This window comes from Pieris rapae, chromosome 5 (assembly GCF_905147795.1).
Source record: "Pieris rapae chromosome 5, ilPieRapa1.1, whole genome shotgun sequence".
NCBI lineage: Eukaryota > Metazoa > Arthropoda > Insecta > Lepidoptera > Pieridae > Pieris > Pieris rapae.
Genome location: NC_059513.1, coordinates 7986247 through 7996684, shown reverse-complemented (window position 1 = coordinate 7996684; position 10438 = coordinate 7986247).

Genomic DNA, 10438 nt, shown 5'->3' with positions numbered 1-10438 from the left:
TGATATTTTGTATGTGTCTATTGGATGAATAATAATTGAAACGAGCTTTTTCCTTACTGGCCTGTTAGTTAACCAATGAGCTTCAGGAGGTCATATCACAAAGAACTAATAATAAATTAATGTTTTAATTACGAGATTAGTAGTCTAGAGTTTAACTGTAAGTAGAAAACTGTACATGTTTTAGCTATATTATAAATTATTTAAACAAATTAATATGCACACATAATCTGGTTTGTCATTCTCTATATATCATATCATTTCATATATCATATTCTATCTTGGTTTGTCGGTCTGGGACCATTCTTTCTATAAAAGAATTGTTGCGTTAAGTGCCGTAAAATTACCCTTGTTTTGTGATTTCCTTTGATGGTTTGGGTTAGGTTAGGTTAGTATCAATGGATCCCAGCCTGAGTTTGGGTTCTGGATACTACTGACCACTAATAAAATCCGTTAATCTTTAATCATTAATTGTTTGTTTGTCTGTGTATTTTTATGAATATTTATCAAAAACCCATTCCAAAGATAGTAACATGCTTCGCCTTATAATCTCTTTTTAAAAAGTCGTTATCTACTTTTACATAAACAGATAGGAAAATAATTATTACGTCGTTTAAATGGAAGAAAAATCTTTAAATTCATGGTGAACGAAGATATTTTTTCAAGATTTTCAATTTATTGAAAATATTAAAACGAGATCTAGATGAATATGTTGACAAAATCACTTTTAAATTCATTTCTTAAAATTATACTTAATTCATGGTTCTTTCGTTCCGTTTACTTTTTAGTTTATTCCATATACGGCTATCGTTTTACTGTGATTATTTAAAGAACGACTACAATGTTAATCTAAAGTATTACTCTCATAAGTGATAATGCTTCATTATCACTTATAATTTGTGATATTTCAAATGGTAAAATAATTTTTTAAATGGGCCCAGTACTTTTTTAGCCAAATCGTTATAAACATACTTACATACAATTATTTTCTGATTGTAATATTAGTACAGAACCCCGTATGTCAAAAAGATATTAAATTTTTATGTAGCTAGCTCAAGTTAACTCAACCTTGCATTTTACTGTTATACCAACTTAAACTTAAACTTCTATTTCTAATTAAAGCCATTTTCTATTAAACTTCTCGGTAGTAGTTGAAAAATTGTAAGTTCAGTGAAGGTTAATTTTAAAAATTATTTTAAGTTAATAATTGGAATTTTAAATTATTTTAATATTTACATAACACGTACGGCTCCAATTTTTAAACCAAACACTATTACTAAAGGTAGACTATATTATATTTACGTTACTATTTAGAAACAAACTTATTCATATGTAAGAAAATACAACGTTTTTTACTTAACACTAGAAAGACGGGAAAATCTAACTACCTACAAAGACGGCGACCGGTCAAATGACTCCTCCAATATATTAAACCTTTTTTTATTATTTTAGCTGTTAAAAATGGTAACTATAGTAATAAAACAGGGTTTGATGTATGATTAATTATAATATTTATACACATATTTTACATTTTAACATTTTCTTTACATTACAAGAGCCGCAAAGTGGCTTTTTACAAGCGTCTTTATTAGTTTTAATTTTGCACTTTTGTACATTTAACATTTTCCGAGTTTCCGGATTTTGAGTAGAAGATCGAGAAGAATTGAAAAAATGTACGGTCACCTTCGAGATGCCGCTTTGACACTATGATTTTATGCCATCTGGTAAGCCACATCCACGCCGTACTTGGTGCATTGTAGAAAGGCACAGTTTTTGGCTTTTTCTTAGTGTGATTGGAGTCTATTTCAACATTGTTATGTAACGTGCTAAGGAATAACACGTTCGTTTTCCTTGATAAATTGTGAGTGTACATCTATCGGATTTCAGGATTTTTGTTTCAAACAAAGTCATATGAAGTGATTTGACGTAAGGTGGAATCTCTCGTAGTGCCCTGTTCATGGTTCCTACAATCGTAGTGTGTTTTGCGAGCAAGTTATTTACCAAGCTTATCGATGTAAAGAAGTTGTCAGTAGTTATATTTCGGCCAGTATTTGCAAAAGGTTCCACGAGACGCATAACAACGGATTCACCAAGGCTTTGGTTTTGTGGCCTGCTTTCGTCCTTTCCTAAATAAGGAAAGCCGTTGCACAAACTTTGAATCCACATCGACACAAGCAAGAAATTTTATTCCAAACTTATCAGGCTTGTTAGCAATGTAATGAAGAAACCTGCATGTAACCTTAGTAGAAAACAGTTGTTCGTCTACTGTAAAATTTTCTCCTGGCTTGTAGCATGATAAGCAGTTCTCAATAAATTTCTTCCAAACGTCTGATATTAGTGCAAATTTGTCTAATTGAAGTGACCACAACGTACCGTCGGTAGGGGTGATAAGACCTTGAAGCTCAGAAACTTTTAAAAACTTAAACTTGAAACTTATAAACACTTATCGGATCTCAGCCGTCAAATGACTGCCGCCGTCTTTGTCGGTATATCAAGATTTTAAATAATAAACAAAAGCGATGTGAGTTATTTTGATATATAGTTTCATTTAACTACTAATATTAATAAAAGTCACAAAGTTTCAATACGTTACGTCAAATGGTTTGTGAATTATTCAACATTAAATTCAAATTGACAGTCAAATGACTGCTCCCGTCTTTCTAGTGTTAACCAGTTCGCATTTTACAAATGTAGTAAGATCAATCAAATTGTACAAAATGCAAAAACCATTCACAATTCCTGTACATTTATTAAACCAATTTCGCTTTTGAAATTGGAAAATAAATCAAAATTTAACTGAAAAACCTTCGAAATCTCTTTCTTGTCGTGGTTTGTCAGTATAATAAATATTGGATGGATACAGAATTCCGAGAACGAACGTTTCGTCCACAATAACTTTTAACGAACTCGCAGAATTACATTTCATTAATAGACAATAATCAATTAGTTGATATTTTAAATAAATATTGTGAGAAAAAATAATTTTAATATCTCTGCAGCAGATATAAAATAAATATAAATATAATAGTAAAATAAAATGTATTTTATTTTATTATTAAAACCTTCAATATCCACTATACTGTCCCAGCCCAAGAATCTTTTAATTTTTATCGTATGTATAATGAAATGTATTTTCTTTTCTTATTTCAATATATATATTGTATGTTTTAGGAACAGGTATTAATTGCTAATGGCCCCATAACAACACCGACCAATCTGGTGTTAATTCTTTAATTCATTAAAATGCAACGCATCCGTCCTCGAAGAAAATCCATATAATTACATTTTAAGTAAGACGTTTGCCTTGCTAATTATCCCGTGATTAACCACTAGATTAATCGCTGTCGCATAAAGATAGCAAAGCAAACAAAAAATAAGTTTCTTATCAATTCTGATCGAAAACAATTAATACCTCACCAGCGAATAATTCTTCTTTAGATAATTTATAAGCAGTTCTAGATTCGTCCATTATCATAAATAACAAGTAATTAATGACTTGATAAATGAGGTTCTTATCCAATATATGAAAATAAATTAATTCGAAACCTGAATTCGAACGTTTCCTCTGATTTTTTTATATTTGTGTAATCAAAGAAGATTCTCTTATGTTTTAAGAAAAACAGGGGAACGATATTTTTTTAAAGCTTTCTGTCACCTATATACCGTAGTATATTCTGCAGATGTTACAAATATTTACTGCGTAAATGAATGCATCTAAGCGGTATGAGCGGTATAGGTCTAGAGTCTTCAGCATGCGACTCTCATGGAGGAGGTAGGTTTGATCCCGGCTGTACAATAATTAGTTGTAGAGTTAATGTTTATGTGCGCCTTTAACACTCGCTCGTACGGACAGACGTCAGAAAATAGTGACGAAACCAGCAAGAACCAAACAGTGGACATAGACTGAACTTTTACTTGCTTACTGGTCTATTTGTGGAAAAAATTCTTTTCAAGCTTGCTAAAATATAGAAAATTTCGATCCATTATATAACAATGGTGATACATTATAACTACAATTTAGCGTTTCTATTCAGAGCGCTATCGGCAAACGAATGAAATAGCTATTGTGCAGTGAGAAACTGCACAAAGCGATACACTGAAAAAGTAACGATACTGAATATCTGTAATGCAAATTACGTCTTTGACTATGAGCATCTAGACTGAACAGGCCACTGTAAAAACTTTCAGATCAAAAGAATAGATACAATATTTTTGATTATTCAAAGCTCTTACTTTAAAACCCTAAGTTGTGAATAGTATTCTTTTACAATTTAGGGCACCAAAATGATATTATCTTTGGTCTGGACATCTTGGTCTATGGTTAATGTCAGAGCGGATTTGTGTTTGCATTTCATTAGGCGCGTCCAAACAGCGGCAAGCCCGAGCTACAAGGTGCGCGTGCTAAACGACTGAGGTGCCGTTGAGCAAATCAAAAAGCCGACACATGTCTCGGGCGCTCGGTTGCTCGCCCGCGGCAGCGCGCGAATTTGCTCAGCGGAGGCATGTCTTAACCAAACGACTGTTTCGCGCGACAAATGCCTCGCGAGGCTGCTCGCCCTGTGTGAACGCGCCTTTTTACATATTTCTTCAAAACTATATTGATCGGTCAGAATATTTTATACATATAACCAGCAGGCGATAGCAACGTGTCCGCTGTATTAATTATGATTAACTTATATAGTTAGTAACTTGAGTGTGCGACTCTAATGCCTGAGGACGTAGTTTCGGTTCCACAAATGGAATTTTCTTTGTATCTGCGCTTTTAACTCGGTAACGGTAAGGTAAAGGTACACATTACGAGGAAACCGAAAAACAGCAAAGGTAGACTAAATAATTTAAATTAATGTAAAACATTTAAAGAAAAACACTTTTTTAACGGATTATAGTTATGTATTTGTATTTAAATTTATAATTATTTGTACATAATTTTAAATTTAAACCGACGTTTCGCGTGCTTTACAGCGTGCTTTAGTCGATACCAACTCCGGGGAAATAAATACAGATAACACAACATTTTCTGCAGCTGTAATACTTTTTTGACATTTAACACCTTTGTCTTCAGTCACCGTGACCACGCACGCTGTAAAGCACGCGAAACGTCGGTTTAAATTTAAAATTATGTACAAATAATTATAAATTTAAATACAAATACATAACTATAATCCGTTAAAAAAGTGTTTTTCTTTAAATGTGTAAAAGTTATGTAAATAAAAGACAATACTAAATGTAAAACATTCTAAATTCAATTATTTGGAGGCCAGCCATAGACTTGCGAATTCTGGTGTTGTGTTTGTCTATGCGCGATTATGGTTATTCTAAATGGCAGACTTGGTTTATGATATACGAGATACGATTCCTTGATATGTCATCTCAAGTTCATTATACAACTGAGCTAGAACCGTAGTTGTTAGCGCAGTAATTCTACTTGTGCCTAGAATACGAATTGCCGCGCAATGAGAGCGTGAAAAACACTCGGTACCCATCTTCTCACATGAAGAAAATTTGTAACCAATCACAGCATAATACACAATATGTGTCATGTTATAAGGGTGAATTTCCCTTAAAAAAAATTGTATACGATCATAATACTTAGCGAGGGGTTTGATATTCTGATATCATTTCGAAAATATGAAATGCTGAGATACTCATTTAGCCATCGTGAGTTTGAAAATACTTAACTCATTGTGTGATGAATGCTCACGAGTTTTATAATTTGACGTCTTTTGTTTAATATTCATCCATTTAACCTAACTTTAAAGCGATTCAGCGGTTGAGAGTTTTGTCTGCATCTGATAAAAACGATAATATTTTTTACAGATAATGAACCATGTAGAAAAATATTAATTAATGTTGCATCTGCTTTTATTACGAGAAATATATTTCACATTTTGCGATACGCTGTTATCTTTGATAGAGAATTAAAGACGGAGAGAAAATATTTTCTTTTTATTTGGTTGCAACATTTTTAATTAGTAGTTATGTATTTTATTTTAGTTTATGGCATGGTTGTAAAACTAATAATTTCATTAAATGTCACAATTTTATCTAAATAAATGATTGTGTACTGAAAACTTATACCCAAATCCTCAGGAATAATAAATTCAATAAAAACCACAACAAATAAATAAGTGTATCCAAGTAGGAATTGAAAGATTACCGTAAACACAAATCAACAGATTTGTGTTTATTGCTCAAAATATCACTATTTCAGTGCCTTAATCACGTCTAGCCGCTATACAATACGGTCACAGCAATCATGTTTTAATGAATTCTTTCTAGCACTCTTACTTCTAAAAGGTAGCTAGTGACTTAGTATCGCTGTGGAGAATCTCTTTTATCTTTAAAACCTTAATGACAGGGGCACACTTACATCTACTTGACTTGTCGTTGTCATTAAAGCTTCCCTTTGTCGGTTGGATGCAATTAATTAGTTGCGAAAGAAAATTTTCAATATTTATCTAATAATAAATTAATCCGATAGTATTTATAGATAAGCTTCTTCAATTAAGATATCCCAAAATAATATGAAAATGCATTTTGATAACTAATAAATATATTTATTTAATAAATGCCAGTAAAATTAATTAGATTTTTTTTTAATTTGAAGCGATTATAAGCGTTCGTGTTTGAATATGTGTAATGTTACTCTGTTTCCATTTAATATAGTGGTTAGTTCTTATCACCATTTTTATTTGTAATATATATATGTTTTTTTTTAATTTTAACTAAATTAAAATGAGTAAATAAGTTGGTTACTGAGAATAGAAATTGTTGTATGTTTTAATCCAACGTAAATTTCCAAAAAAACTTTAAAACTTAGTTTAAATAGCAGGGTAAAATTTCAACTTGAATTGTATGACACTTTCCATAAAGTCATTAGCAAAAAGTTCATAGAACATTAACTCTGATTAAATGGAAGACTTAGTGGACATAAAAACGGGAAAATAAAACTTATTCCCTCATAAGTGGGATATAACTGTTCGCGCGAATGTGAGAGTTTTTGTCAGATTTTTGCGGAAAATCCCAAAATCTGTTGTATTAGTGAAGCAATTTGTCGCCCGCTCGCGGCCACAACTTTTCTAATCTAAACTGTTGGCTGGTTGCGTTCAATCTTCGTGAAAACTTCACTGTCCACACTGGGCACATACAGCTTTTGTCATTTACGATATCAATGTTACTTTTAATAACAATGCCAATCCACCTACAACCTCGCTCGCCTTTCATTTTGTCAAACTGTTTGCTAGCTCTAATGTGAGTTTTAAGCGATAATACCAGATTTAAACGTATTCCAAGTTAATATATTATGTTGATTAAGTACATATAAAATAATAATCTATAAATTTATTTAAAAAAGGTAAAATTGTAATAGGCTGTACTATAACTAGATCAGCACAATACATCAAAAAATCTTTTAGAAAAGGAGACAAGAAACTGTATGAGCTAATTGTAGGTATATAATATCTTATATTTATATGTACATATTCTGCTGAACGAGTGTATGCCACTGAACTCCTCATAAACGGCTGGACCATTTTAAAGTTTTATTTGTATGCGTTTGGGAGGAGCCCTGGATGGTTAAGATTAACAAATCAGGCCAGTAGTCAGTACTCTTATACTTTGTTTAATAATAATCCTTTGAAATATCATGCAGGACAACGTCTGTCGGGTCCGCTAGTTCTATATATGTTTTCTTTTAATCATTCGGTAAATAACTAAATACAGTCAAATATAAATGTAAATAACTTTTTTAATCTAAGTCACGTAGGTGATATGTATGTGCGGATGGGATCATAATTAGCCTATGTCAGGCTTTCGCTCCCCCCGGGGGTCCCAACTTGTCAGAGTGTCAGTGACACGAGGGTCCTCTAATTTTGACGTGTGCATTTTTATTTGTTTCATTTAAGTGAATTTTATTATTCACGAAGGGCCGCCAGGGTTAGGTCGGTGGAATAATAATTTGATTAAATTTTAAAGAAAAGTTTTAGTGATGAATATAGTTGGTGTAGTTGCATGAATTCGTGTGTTCGAATTACGCTTGTGCGAATTTAAATGTGAGCATTTAACACTCGTGTAATAGAAAATAATCTTTGAAACTGGCTTCATACGAGTTGCCAGCGTGTCAGGCACAGAAGGATAACCTGATTAAGAAATAATCACGAAACATATGCCAAATCTTGAGGCCTCCTAAAGTTTGTAGCGCCACTTTTTAGAAAACAAAATCTTAAAAAATCCCACATGCGTCAGGCACAAGCATAATCTTGCTTATTAAAATAATTGCACTAAACATATGCCAAAATACGAGGCCACCTAAAGTTTGTAGCAACACTTTTTATTCGGGGCTTGTTCTACAAAAATATCGTTAAAAATTAGACTAAAGAAAAAGACAAAGTCAAAATAAATTACTGTTAGATCTTTACAAATAGAATTATATAATACACATATTTTATTGCAAAAATAGCATCCATTAACTATCTGCTACTCTCAACTTATGTTCATATGAATTTAAAAAATGCTTCAATCAAAAAATATGGTTTAGTTTATTTAAACTTTACGATAGCAAGTAGTTATGACTCTAAATTGACTCGAATCGTAGAGATTTAAAATATTCGCTAGCACGAGATTTGTGGCCCTGAAAAATTACCGCAGACGAAATAAACTCTTCTAAAAGTGCACTTTATATAAACCTGACAGACACTAAACGAAATTTGATTTTAAAAATTAACAGATATTTCTTTGTACTTTTATTTTGGAATTAACATTACGGTTTACGGTGTCATAGACTTGTGCGGGCCCGTTTTTGCACTAATAATTTAGCATAATGTCCGTTTTTCTCGTAGATTCACCCTTAATTTGAACTCTGGCAATAATTTATTAATAAAGATTAATAATAATAAAAAACCCCATCGTTTTAGATACTACGTACTTAACGTACGTACGTAGATAATATAATAAAATGTATTATTATATTATCTACGTAACACTATTATTTCATGGTATCTGTGTGCCCTTTTCTGGCAAAGGCCTCTAAACTTTATATCCTCCGAATTTGAATTTAGAACCTTTTCAATTTATTGACCATAAAAAGTGTACGTTGTGTTACTAACGTGTACAACGATTGTACAAACGTTAACAGAAAATATGAAGGCCCAAAAATATACCTCATATTTTACAAAAGAACATACTTGTCATTTTTAATAATAAATTAAATTACCCCCTTAAATAATAACAACCTATAAACAAAGTATGAGGCCTGCTATCCGTTAAATATTATTTATTTGTCTCAACTTATTCCTCTCCAAAATATCATCTCTGATATCAGATTTGTAAGAGTATATAATCTATTCGGGTAAATTATCTATAAAATGATGTCGTAAAATGACAAATATATATACTTGCCAGCATGATTAATGAATACGTAGATCTGCCCCGTGGCTTTTGTTACTCTACACCAATAAAAGTTCCAGTATAAAGTTTAAAAACTCAATTGGGGCATATTCACATGACCCCTAATTTGTGGGGCGTACGTGGGACTAATGCGTCACAGGTGTCGCATACTGTAACGATGACAGGATCGCTAATTGTTTCGTGTTTGCAAACATATTAATGTTGCCACAACTTCTTGCTATTATAAACACTGGTGACAAAATTCACTTTAAACAAGGGTTAAGGATCAGTTTAATAAACAAATGATAAAACAGTATCAGAATAGATACAGCGAAGCTAATCGCAAATCGATTGTACAGGTTTGCATAAAGTTTCTAAGCGGATACTGAAAACAGATATACCCTTCTATAAATTCAAGGATCTTTCGATAGTTCTGAATAATATTTTGCTTTGTGAAAAGCATACTGTTAATAGCAAGTCTATGTTAAAAAACAAGACACTAGCCAACGGACGATACTCCTAATTGTTCTTAATGTTTTATTAAGTAACTTAGTTTATACTTTTTAGGACAATTCGTTTAGCGTTTATCTATAACATTGTTGTATATTTAGGTTTCTCTGTATTGTTTTGTAATTTATGTTGTTTCTGTCATATTAGTCGGTTCCATTAAAACATTGTATCATATACATATAATAGAATATATGTGTAGAAATAATTCGATAAAATTATATATACATTTAATAAATATAACAAGAGTATTGAAATGTACCACTTCATTTGCGGTAGTTAACTTTTAATTTTATCCGCTGTTTGAACTAGTTAGACTGTTCAAAGAGAAGTTTTTCGGTTAAGATGTGAGCAAGTATGTGCTGATAAAAGGGAACTTCAAGACGTGACCTTTATGGATCAAATCATTACGTCTTATTCAAGTAGTCTTTACTGCTTTTAATAAGAAATTTATTATTAGTGTGGCTTAAGCCCCATACTCTGCTGCGGGGCCCAATCGATCTTGGTATTATTTCAGACCGCCTTATGATTACAGGAAAAGCATTCCGAT